The sequence below is a fragment of the Neltuma alba genome, unplaced genomic scaffold, assembly GCF_004799145.2.
Source record: "Neltuma alba isolate B1F8T4 unplaced genomic scaffold, ASM479914v2 tig00010643_pilon, whole genome shotgun sequence".
NCBI lineage: Eukaryota > Viridiplantae > Streptophyta > Magnoliopsida > Fabales > Fabaceae > Neltuma > Neltuma alba.
The window spans coordinates 19,572-31,603 of NW_021635493.1; the positions used below are offsets into that span (position 1 = coordinate 19,572).

Sequence of the window (12,032 nt, forward strand, 5' to 3'; positions counted from 1 at the left end):
GTTGATCCAATGGTTGAAAATTTGCCCAGCACACAAGCCAGCTGTTCTGATCATGGTGAGCACGAATTTGGGCTTGTTGGATGCTAACTAAATTTAAAAACTGGTTAGGAAGTAATGGAATTAGTTAGGGTAATTTAAAAATTCATTCGGTCACATAATACCCGATTTCTTGCCCTCTACTAGGAAAAACAGCTAAGGGCTTCAAAAATTCTATTTCTTTTCATGATAATTCCCTATTTATTCCAAGAGTATGATCTGGAAGTTTTGGGAATTTTTCAAGATCTCTAGATATTTATTTCACATTTTCTCCGAAATCGGGTCTTTACCGATAGGAATTCGGAAGTAAATTCCCCATAAATTATTTTCTGCATTTTCAATGCTTGGAAACAATTTTATAAATTCATAAATATTCCTAGGGAGTGTATCCATTTTTTCCTTGAATTTTTGGAGTCCTTAGGTAATTAAAATAATTATATCACTTTAATTCCCCTTTATTTTTCCCTATTTTCCCAAAAATAATTAATTTTTTGGGAATTTTCACCAAAATTTATTTTGGGCCATTCTCACTCCCAAAACATCATAGGTGACTCAAAAACCTCTAATTCCACCTTTTCTATTTTTAGGGAATTTTTGAGAACTTTTCTCAAAATTACCATTTTGCCCTTAGGGATCCGATAAAGTCAGTTTCGTCCCATTTTGGGTTTCCATGCTTTACTCATACCTTATGCTTATCAATCATATCTCATTTCTCACATTCCCATTACTAGGGTTTCAAATTTTGGGATGTTACATTTCCCTCCCCCTTAAAATAAATTTCGTCCTCGAAATTTAAAATGTACCTTATTCAAAGAGTTCGGGATAATTATCTTTCATGTCGTCTTCCTTCTCCCAAGTTGTTTCTTCTTGTGCCAGATTCTCCCATATGACTTTAATCATTGGGATGGATTTCTGCCGCAGTTGCTTTACTTGACGATCAATGATCTTTACTGGTTTGATCTCCCAGGTTAGGTCATCTCGCAGTGCAATATCTTTATATTCCAAAACATGAGAGGGATCTGGCTGATACTTCTTTAGTTGGGATACATGGAAGACATCATGTATCTGACTAAGATTCGGGGGTAGGGCTACTTTATATGCCACCGATCCTACTTTCGACAGAATCTGGAAAGGTCCGATGTATTTTGGTGACAATTTCTTTGATTTCAAAGACCTTCCTACTCCCGTTGTCGGAGACACTTTCAAGAACACATGGTCTCCTATATCGAAGGTCAAAGGCTTTCACCGAATGTCTGCATAACTTTTCTGTCTGCTTTGGGCCGTGAGCAGTTTCTATCTAATCATCCTTATCCTTTCAGTTGTTTGCTCGACTAGGTCTGGCCCATATAGCTATCGCTCCCCTAATTCTGTCCAACATAGTGGGGATCTGCACTTGCGACCATACAAAGCTTCATACGGAGCCATCTGCATATTGGAGTGATAACTGTTATTGTAAGCAAATTCTGCTAACGGCAGATAGTCATCCCATTTACCTTTGAAATCCAATACACAGGCTCTCAACATATCTTCCAGTATCTGTATGGTTCGCTCTGTCTGACCGTCTGTCTGTGAGTGATATGCTGTACTGAAGCTTAGCTTGGTGCCCATTGCTTGCTGCAGTGCCTTCCAGAATCGGGATAGAAACCGAGGATCTCGATCAGATACAATCGACTCTGGCACTCCATGTAATCTCACAATTTCTCTTATATATAACTTGGCAAGTTTTTCTGGTTGGTAATCTTTCTTTATTGCCAGAAAATGGGCAGACTTCGTTAATCGGTCAATAATCACCCATATCGCGTCATATCCAGATGAGGTACGGGGTAACCCCATGATGAAATCCATGGAGATACTATCCCATTTCCATTCCGGAATATTTAGAGGATGTAAAAGCCCTGACGGTCTCTGATGCTCTGTTTTGACCTTCTGGCAAGTAAGGCATTTAGATACATACTCTGTTATATCCTTCTTCATGCCAGGCCACCAAAACATACGTCGGAGGTCCTGGTACATCTTCGTCATTCCCGGATGTATCGTATATTTGCTCTTATGTGCCTCCTCCAATAGCTGTTGCCTGATGGACTCCGGAACATATACCCGTTCCTTATACTTCAATATTCCATCTGGTGACACCTCGATCGCTTCATCCTCAGCTTTTGTTAGCTTAATCCGAAGTGTATCAGCTATCGGATCGCTCTTCTGGGCCTCTTTGATTTGCTCTATCAGTTGGGCTTCTGCTCTTGTCACTTCTACTTTCTGGGTCATTAGTTTCATATGGAACAAAGGTTCCCAATCCCTCACATCTTCGATGAGTTTTCGTTCCTGAATCATTAGGAATGCTACTTGTACTACCTTTCTGCTTAAGGCGTCAGCTACCACATTAGCCTTGCCTGGATGGTATTTTATCTGGTAATCATAATCCTTGAGCAACTCCATCCATCGTCGTTGCCTCATGTTTAGTTCTTTTTGATCCTGCAGGTACTTGAGACTTTTATGATCACAATATAGTTCAAGGGTTGCCCCATATAGATAATGCCTCCAGATTTTTAAGGCATAAACTATTGCAGCTAATTCTAGGTCGTGAGTGGGATAATTCTCTTCATGAGACTTTAACTGTCGTGAGGCGTAGGCGACTACTCGTCCTTGCTGCATTAATACACACCCCAATCCTTGCTTGCTAGCATCGGTATATACAACATACAGTAGGGTTGGATCGGGAATTATCAGCACAGGGGTTGAGGTCAACCTTCGTTTCAGCTCTTGGAAGCTAGCCTCACATTTATCATCCCACACGAATTGCTGGTTCTTATGTGTAAGTTTAGTCAGGGGCTGTGCAATTCTTGAAAAATCCTTAATAAATCTTCTATAGTAACCTGCCAATCCCAGAAAGCTTCGTATTTCTGTTACTGTTTTTGGTTGCTCCCAGTTCAAAACTGCTTCCACCTTACTGGGATCTACTGCTACTCCATCTTGGGTAATCACATGACCCAAGAACTTTACTTCATTCAGCCAAAACTCACACTTGCTGAGTTTGGCATATAGCCGTTTCTCCTTCAGAATACTTAAAATGATCCGTAAATGCTGTTCGTGCTCTGCTGGTGACTTGGAATATACTAAGATTGTAGGGAATTGAAAGACGACGCGCAGCGGAAAAACTTAAAAATTTTAAAACTTTCAATCCCTTGCCCGGATCTACCGATCGCGTTTAAGTCAGGTAGTAAGAAGCATTACCTTCGGTGTTCGATTTCCTGGTGACTCAATGATTCGGCCGTTCAGGATGCTTCTGCTCGCCTCCTTTGTCGTTCGAAGTCGACAACTCCGATCGGCTTCCTCTACCGGTATCCACACGAGTAGCCCTCAACCTCGAACGGCGTGCTAGCGTCTATGTCCGTCTAGGGTTTTGAAAATCCGTCCTCTCTCCTCACTTTTGGCCGTCCCTTATCTCCTTAGTGCTTTCACTCTCACTCTTAAAACCCTAGCTCCCTAATATCAAATATATAGGATGCTATAGGTATTATGAGTGATATTTTAATTTCGAAATTAATCCCACATTAATTCCGAAATTAATACAATATCAAATATTGCATAATTAGATAAGAGAACAATTAAATAAATACGGTTTATATTAAATCCATCTCACAGATTTAATTCACCTATTTATTTAATTCAAAAATAAAGATATGACGGAATTAATTTACATAGATCTAATTTATCCTTATAAATTAAATTTAACAATTAATATCTCTTATATTTATATATAATATATATATACGAATATATATATATCCATGTCCACCCTATTTATTCATTGAATCTGGACATATCCTAGATTCAATGAATCTGGACATCACAACTCGTGTTGGGCTATTTTGTGTGCGACCCTGTAGGCCCATATGAAGTTGGCAGTGGGCCATTAACTATAATGACTCACAAGTCGTAAGCGGTCTCTAGCAAGACATCACGACTACCCAAAACATATGAGGATCATTGAACGATGCAACCTTTCATACAACCATATCGCGTCCCTTTTGTCACACGACATTTTGGTCATGGATGAGGCATGGAGAATGTCATCCTCCTATTCATGACCGTTACTTTCTCGATCCCTGAGTAGTCTGAGTATAGAAATGGAACTACCTTTCCATTATAGTATGGCCATACATTTCTCAGACTCACTCATCGAGGGGCCCAGTAATGTCTCTCTACGAATGTGAGGGACAAATTCCATCTTGACCATTCACATTCCTCCGCATGAAAAACCACTAAGCCTGAACATAGTCTTTATGATCACTCGGTCAAAAGTGACTTTTGACTAGGTCAAAGCTAAGCGTTTCTCATGTAGGAATCCATGATGATCTCAGGTCAAAGGGCACAGTGACATGGTTTGTATATGAGAGAAGCTTATGACTTAACCCATGCAGCTCTCTCATAGCGGGTCGGTCCAACACCTTGTACTCTTACATGTGCCTATGACTTTAATTTATATCTCTATATATCTTTAAAGTCATACTGGTCTTATTTCATCTTTGCTCCCACATAGATGACCGACCAAGGACATTTAGGATAAACCATGAGTTATCCAAGGATAGTCATCACAGTAAACATGCAAATAATATGATAACGTAATTAATAAATTCATAAATTAACAATGTTCAAAACATAATGATTGGCCCCTAGGGCACAATTTCCAACAAAGATATCATCAATGAAAACCACCACAAACTGATCTAGATATGGCCGAAAGATCCTGTTCATGTAATCCATGAAAATCGCAGGGGCATTTGTTAGTCCGAAGGGCATTACCAAGAACTCATAGTGCCAATACCGTGTTTGAAAAGCGGTCTTCGGAATGTCCTCTGCTTTAATCCTCAGTTGGTAGTAACCTGATCTCAAGTCAATCTTGGAGAACACTGTGGCACCAACTAATTGGTCTAGCAAATCATCTATTCTAGGTAGTGGGTACTTGTTTTTAATCGTCACTTTGTTGAGCTCCCGGTAATCAATGCATAACCTTAGGCTACCGTCCTTCTTACGGACGAATAAGACGGGTGCTCCCTATGGTGACACACTGGGCCGGATAAAATTCTTTTCTAATAGTTCCTCTAATTGCTTCTTTAACTCTGCCATTTCATTTGGAGCCATACGATATGGGGCTTTGGAAATTGGCCCTGCCCTAAGTACTAGGTCAATTGCAAACTCTACCTCTCGCTCCGGAGGTAACCCGCTAATTTCTATCGGAAAGACTTTCGGAAAATCACATACCACGGGTATCTCTGTTATGCCTTCTTCCACTTCTGCATGTACAGAGAAGAATACCACGTACCCCTGACAGCCATGTCTTAGGCAATTCTTGGCTTGGGCTCCCGTAATCAAGTTCAGTTTCACCTCGGTACGAGGGGTTAGCTCATGAGGAGGAAAAATCAAAGTCCTATTCTTACAGTCAAGGAGTATATTATGGGTAGACAGCCAATTCAGACCAAGTATCACATCAATCTCATGAAAAGGCATACATATTAGGTCAAGTGTAGTGCAACAGTGGCCATACCGGACAATACAATTTAGGCAAACATCAGACGTATAAACTTTAGTGCCCGTAGGAGTAGCCACACATAGATCATATAATAATGTGTTAACAGCAAGGCCTATGCGCTTCGCGCATTCATATGAAACAAAGGAGTGGCTAGCACCCGAGTCAAAGATAGCATACACAAAGTAATTATTAACTTGAATCATACCTTGTATCATCTCAGGTGACTTATCAGCCTCTTCCCTTGTGAGGGCAAAGACCCTCCCTTGAGCTTGGGGCCTTGAGCCATCCACATTAAGGGGGCACTCCCTTATATAGTGTCCTGGCTTGCCACATCGGAAGCACACATTTTGACCCATCAAACATGGTCGATCTCCGTGGTTTTTACCACAGATGCTACATTCCTTGGTCTGGCGCGTAGTGCTGCTTCCTCCTTGCCTTACTCCTCCTCCTCGTTTAAACTTCTTAGAAAACATAGGCTTTCGCCTCTTTCTATTTCCTCCAGAAGAAGTCCTCTCTGGTCCGCCCCTTGTTGCTAGTCCCTCTGGTCTAGGAGCGGCCCTGACTACTGCCTGGTGGTTCAGGCTACTTTCAGTAATCCGGCAAGCTTCCACTGCCTGATTAAACTTCTCAAGTTGCCGTGGGGCTACCTTCTCCCTCAGCTCCTGCCTTAGTCCCCTTATCATTTTCTCTGTTTTCCACCGCTCATCATTGCGGAGTTGGAGGTAGTTAGAGTAACGAGAGAGCCTCATGTACCTGTCTAGGTACTCATCAAAGGACTCTCGGGGACCTTGCTGAATCATCAGAAATTCCACCTCCTTTTTGTCTCTTACTGACAGTGGGAAGTATTTCAAATTAAAGTGTTCCTTGAACACTTCCCAGGTAATAGGGGTTGCATTCTCCTGGAGGATCATCTCGGTGTTCTTCCACCAGCGATCAGCTTCACCCTCCAGTTTGTAGATAGCCATCTGAGCTTTTCTCTCAGAAGAACATTCAAGCACATTAAAAATCTTCTCTAGCCGAGTAATCCAGTCCTCAGCCACTTGGACATTCAATGTCCCTGTGAAACTCGGGGGATTCTGTGCACTGAATCGTTTGATCCACTGTCTTAGTGAATCAGGATCCCCTACAGGTCGTACCTGCTCAGCTGCCGGCTCTTGAGGTTGAGCTGGTTGTGGTGCCTCGGCCACACTTGGCCCGGCCTGTTGCAGCTGTGCTATCGCTGCTGTCACTGCGGCTGCTATGGCAGCATCGCGTTCCTGGTTTTGGCGGGCTTAGGCTGCCTGAATTTCTTGCATCACTTTCTGCTGTTCCTCCAGTCGGTCCATAACCAATTGAATCGGGTCAATAGGAGGTTCCCTTGCTGCCTCCCTTGGTTGTGTTTCTCTTCGGGTTCTCACCATTTTACTTAACTTTTTACTACAAGAGGAACAGAGGAATAAGATTATTACTTAGTTATCAAAATATTTTATACTAAGCTATGCTTCATATTTGTACATAGATAGGTTTCAGGTATAATCATCCAAAACATAGATCATCCAAGTCACATATACAGTCATCCACTCAAGACAGGGGAGAGAAAGGAAAATAAGAAGTAACAAAAAGCTCAAATTCATCTAGGATCTGATCAAAGCTTCCATAGGCGTCTTGCTTGGAATGGTCACTAATCAACTGGATCTGATCCTGCCAAACAGGGGTCCTTGGCAAAGTGTTGACTAAGGCCTGTCCCCACATCTCCTCATCTATCTCTCCCTTGTCCTGGTTAGTGACATCACTATGTAACAGTCGTACGTAGTAAAAATAGTCCATGTAAATGTACCCATACTGGTTCTGGGAGATGTCAATCTGCCTCCCCAGCTTACAGAGCTCCTTAAAAATAGCTTGATAGGTGTGCAGCTCCTTTGTGACTAACCGTCGCCTCTTCTTCGGAGGCAGGTCCTTCTCTAATATCTGATCACGGCGCACTACTCTGATAGGCTGTGGCTTCGTCCCACTAGGGCCGGCTTTGTCCGGGTTAAGTTTAGGCCCCGTAGCACTCCCAGCTTCATCATCCTCTAACCTTTTACTACCGTTGGAGTCTACCATGGGAATTATATCCTCTACCTCCCAGAGAGGCTGATAATATCCAGGTGGTGGAGTCGGGTCATCAGGGTCAGAAACATGTGGGTGGTACCAGTCCGGGTACGGTTCCCCTGGCCCTCTCTGATCAACTGTACCCCCAGGAGAATCGGGCTCACAACAAGCCATATCCTGCATCAAGGTTAGTCCAATGTACACCTTTCACGACATAACACATCACACACAATCAAATATGCATTATGCTAATGCATTACCATATCGAACAGTACATCTAAAAGATAGTCCAGAACCTTTGCTCTGATACCAAAAATGTCACACCTTCATTTTAAACCCCATTATATGTCCTTTAGAACCATTTGGAATCGTTACACGATGTTCAAAGTAGGTAAAAACCAAGATTTAAAATTTTGATTTCGGTTACTATTCATGTAACCCCTAAAAATCGGGTCAACTTTGAAAAATTATAACTAATTGTAGAAAAATCAAAACAAAGTGGTTCCAAATCTCACGTGAAGCTTATGAAATGCTCTACATAGGAAAAATATCCACAGGTGTTTATTTCTTACAGATCAATACCAATTTCCACGCAATTATGTACTGTTCATTTGGTAAATTCTGAAATTTCCAGTATTTTTATCCAACTTCGAAAGGGCATAACTCTTTCTACAAAATTCCAAATTTAATGATCTACCACTTGATTTAAAGCTAAAAATGTGATCTATTAGTCTGCCAAATTTCAAATCCAGATTAGAATATTTTCTGTTTATTTCGTATGCACCAAGCTTGGTCCTTTTTAGTCAAAGGTTATCCCCTAATTACCTTTGTAATGACTCTTTCATAACCTTTTACCCATCCTTAATTATTTGAGGCTTAATAAAAGCTTGAACATACATTCTACTATGCTTTCACATGTTTAAACATAGACATACATGCTTGGCTCCTCTTAGGAGCTATTATCCAACAAACATTTCCAAAGTCATAATATTACATAACAAGTTCCAAAAATTTACACTAGGGTACATTAATTGTTCATTAGGTCTCCGGGACAATTTCTTTGCCTTTGCCCTTGCTTGAACTCCCTCCTAGGTGGTGTTAAACATAAGAGTGAGATTTCAAAGAAATCCCAGTAGCACAGAATCACAATTTTCATGCATTCCTGCAAACACTACGTGCAATGCTTTTGTGCAGATATCTTGTTCATATGTTCATGCTTTTATGCCATGGAAAGTAAGCTATCATACACATATTCAATGGACATAATGCCAAGGCAACATAATTCAAACATTGCAATCAACATTTGCAATAAAGCTTAGTCACATCACGGCATACATTGCACACATTCACATTAACACATCAATGTAAGCAAGAAAACAATCAAAGTGTAATTCAATGCTACCTTTTGATACTTGGTCCTTGATTTCCTTTAAGTTCAAGATGTTTTCTTGAGGATTTGGCAAGGTACCTATCAAACCAACACCAAGGCCAATCATTCAACAATTATTCAAACACATTCCCTATTACTTAAACATTAAACCCTTCTTTCTTGGGATTTTTGGCCTAATTGTTTTCCTTTTGATTCAAGAAACCTCCTTGGCCATCCCTACATGGTTTTTCATGTAGAATTCAAATATCAAATCAAATTTTACAAAATCAAATCCTTCCTTAAGTTCTGGTCAAAACAGAAACGAATTTCATAAGGAAAAATGTCAAAATTTCCAACTTTGATTTTTAATGCTTCCAAATTCAATTCCTCCATATAACCCTACACAAAAACGCCCAAGGAGTTCAATGGAAGCATCAAAACTTTCAAAATCCAATCATAAGTCCATATATTCAAGATGGCTGAACACTTCCTCTTAGGTTCATAAATTTTCATATTTGATTCCAATGAATTTGAACATACTTCCTTAGCATAATCCTACATACCATCACATTTTAAGTCCATTGGAACCATTAAAACTTATTGAAACAATTCCTACCCTTGAGTTCTTGAGTTGGCTGAACTGAAAAGTCATAGTTCATAGGGTAATTTCTTCCATAACCCATTCAAAACGCACCAAACATCAACAACACAACTCATACTCAATTTGCTATCCTTTCCTAGCACTTCCAGCACAACAGAATTGAAACAGCACTTCCCCCTCAAATAAGTCACGGTTTGACCATGGAAAAAGCATCAAATTAAAGCCTAAACATACCTCAAAGAGTCTTGGATTAAAGCTTGATGATTAACCTTGGATTGGAGGTGCTTTGAGGAGTGTTTGGAAGCCAAGAAGAAAATTGTGCAGAACCTCCCCTCTATTGTCCCATTTCTGTCCGAATTTTGAATGCCTTGTGGGGGTATTTATAGAGCTCATTTTCTGCCCAAAAACCTGCCCTTGGGCAGCTATTTCTGCCCCAAATTAAGTGATAAGGTCGGCCAAAATGAAGAACCAATCCTAGCCACACATTCTTTGACTCACTTTCCAAGAGAGTTGATCCAATGGTTGAAAATTTGCCCAGCACACAAGCCAGCTGTTCTGATCATGGTGAGCACGAATTTGGGCCTTGTTGGATGCTAACTAAATGTTAAAAACTGGTTAGGAAGTAATGGAATTAGTTAGGGTAATTTAAAAATTCATTCGGTCACATAATACCCGATTTCTTGCCCTCTACTAGGAAAAACAGCTAAGGGCTTCAAAAATTCTATTTCTTTTCATGATAATTCCCTATTTATTCCAAGAGTGTGATCTGGAAGTTTTGGGAATTTTTCAAGATCTCTAGATATTTATTTCACATTTTCTCCGAAATCGGGTCTTTACCGATAGGAATTCGGAAGTAAATTCCCCATAAATTATTTTCTGCATTTTCAATGCTTGGAAACAATTTTATAAATTCATAAATATTCCTAGGGAGTGTATCCATTTTTTTCCTTGAATTTTTGGAGTCCTTAGGTAATTAAAATAATTATATCACTTTAATTCCCCTTTATTTTTCCCTATTTTCCCAAAAAAATTAATTTTTTGGGAATTTTCACCAAAATTTATTTTGGGCCATTCTCACTCCCAAAACATCATAGGTGACTCAAAAACCTCTAATTCCACCTTTTCTATTTTTAGGGAATTTTTGAGAACTTTTCTCAAAATTACCATTTTGCCCTTAGGGATCCGATAAAGTCAGTTTCGTCCCATTTTGGGTTTCCATGCTTTACTCATACCTTATGCTTATCAATCATATCTCATTTCTCACATTCCCATTACTAGGGTTTCAAATTTTGGGATGTTACAATTCTAAATGCTTCCGCAAGGAAAGTTAATTGAAGGTGTTACAGTGCACATGAAAGGCCATCAATCAGGGAGTCAGAACTTTCATTAGCACTACACATATCAATATCATCTACTTTAACACCAGAAGAAATAGGAGTCATGCAATCAACATGTTCATTAACATCCTGACATTGATTTCCTAAATTTAGGCTCAAAGAAGGTTCACTACTCTCAACATATTCATGCTTGTCATACTGTCCAACACACAAGTGACTTGAAACATTTTCATTCAAAGCTTGACAAGAAACAAGAGAAACATCATCTTCATGCTCAAGAGGATTAGGTTCAGTTACATCATGCTCTAAAGTATTTTCATTAACATCAATAACACAAGGAATATCATCAACAATAGTTTCACAAGAAAAAGGAATAGAAACAGAAGTAACCTTAAGAGATAGGGTTTGCTCTTCCTCTTCAATTTCTTGGAGTGTTGGCATGACATGCAGCCGGTTTTGCTTCAACCTCTTAAATCTGTGCCTTCTTCTCCTCATTTTAAAGCCAAATAGCTTGATCCTTCTTGACTGCTTAGGAATTTCTTCCTTAGCTACTTCAGTCTCAGGCTTCTCACAATCAGTAGCAGTAATTAGAGCACTATGATTACCCACATTGTCAATTTGTGATGTAACATGTGTATCACTTCCCGGGTGTATTTCAATTCCAAAATCTTCACAAAAGCTATCACAACATTGCAGCGATGGACTATCAAAGTCTCTACTTTGAGGTGCTGGACTACTCATTTCTTATCCTAAAGTACCTTTGGATTCTTGAGAGGATGTCTCACTTTCTGATTTAGTTACAGTTGTAACAGTAGCTTGAATTCCTTGCTTATCATCCAAATATTGAGCTTTAAACCATGGTTCACCCTCTTCACCATTTGATTTCTCCCAAAATATATGCATTATGAGTCTGTTTGACAATTCAGCAATTTCATTCAGCTCTTCTAATTCTCTTTTAATTTCCCACACTTCATAGCATCATTGAGTAATCTTTCATGTCTCACCTCCAATTGATTACTTGCTTCCTTCAAAGCATGTACGCGATCACCATGGTTTTGAATTGAAAGAAGAGTTTCAATTCCACTGGTG

General features: G+C 39.8%; 1 pseudogene; it reads right to left on the bottom strand.

Annotated features, from left to right (window-relative positions):
• Positions 1 to 840: 840 nt before the first annotated feature.
• LOC114757801 (uncharacterized) lies at positions 841 to 11,846 on the bottom strand (annotated as a pseudogene).
• Between the last annotated feature and the right edge of the window lie 186 nt (positions 11,847 to 12,032).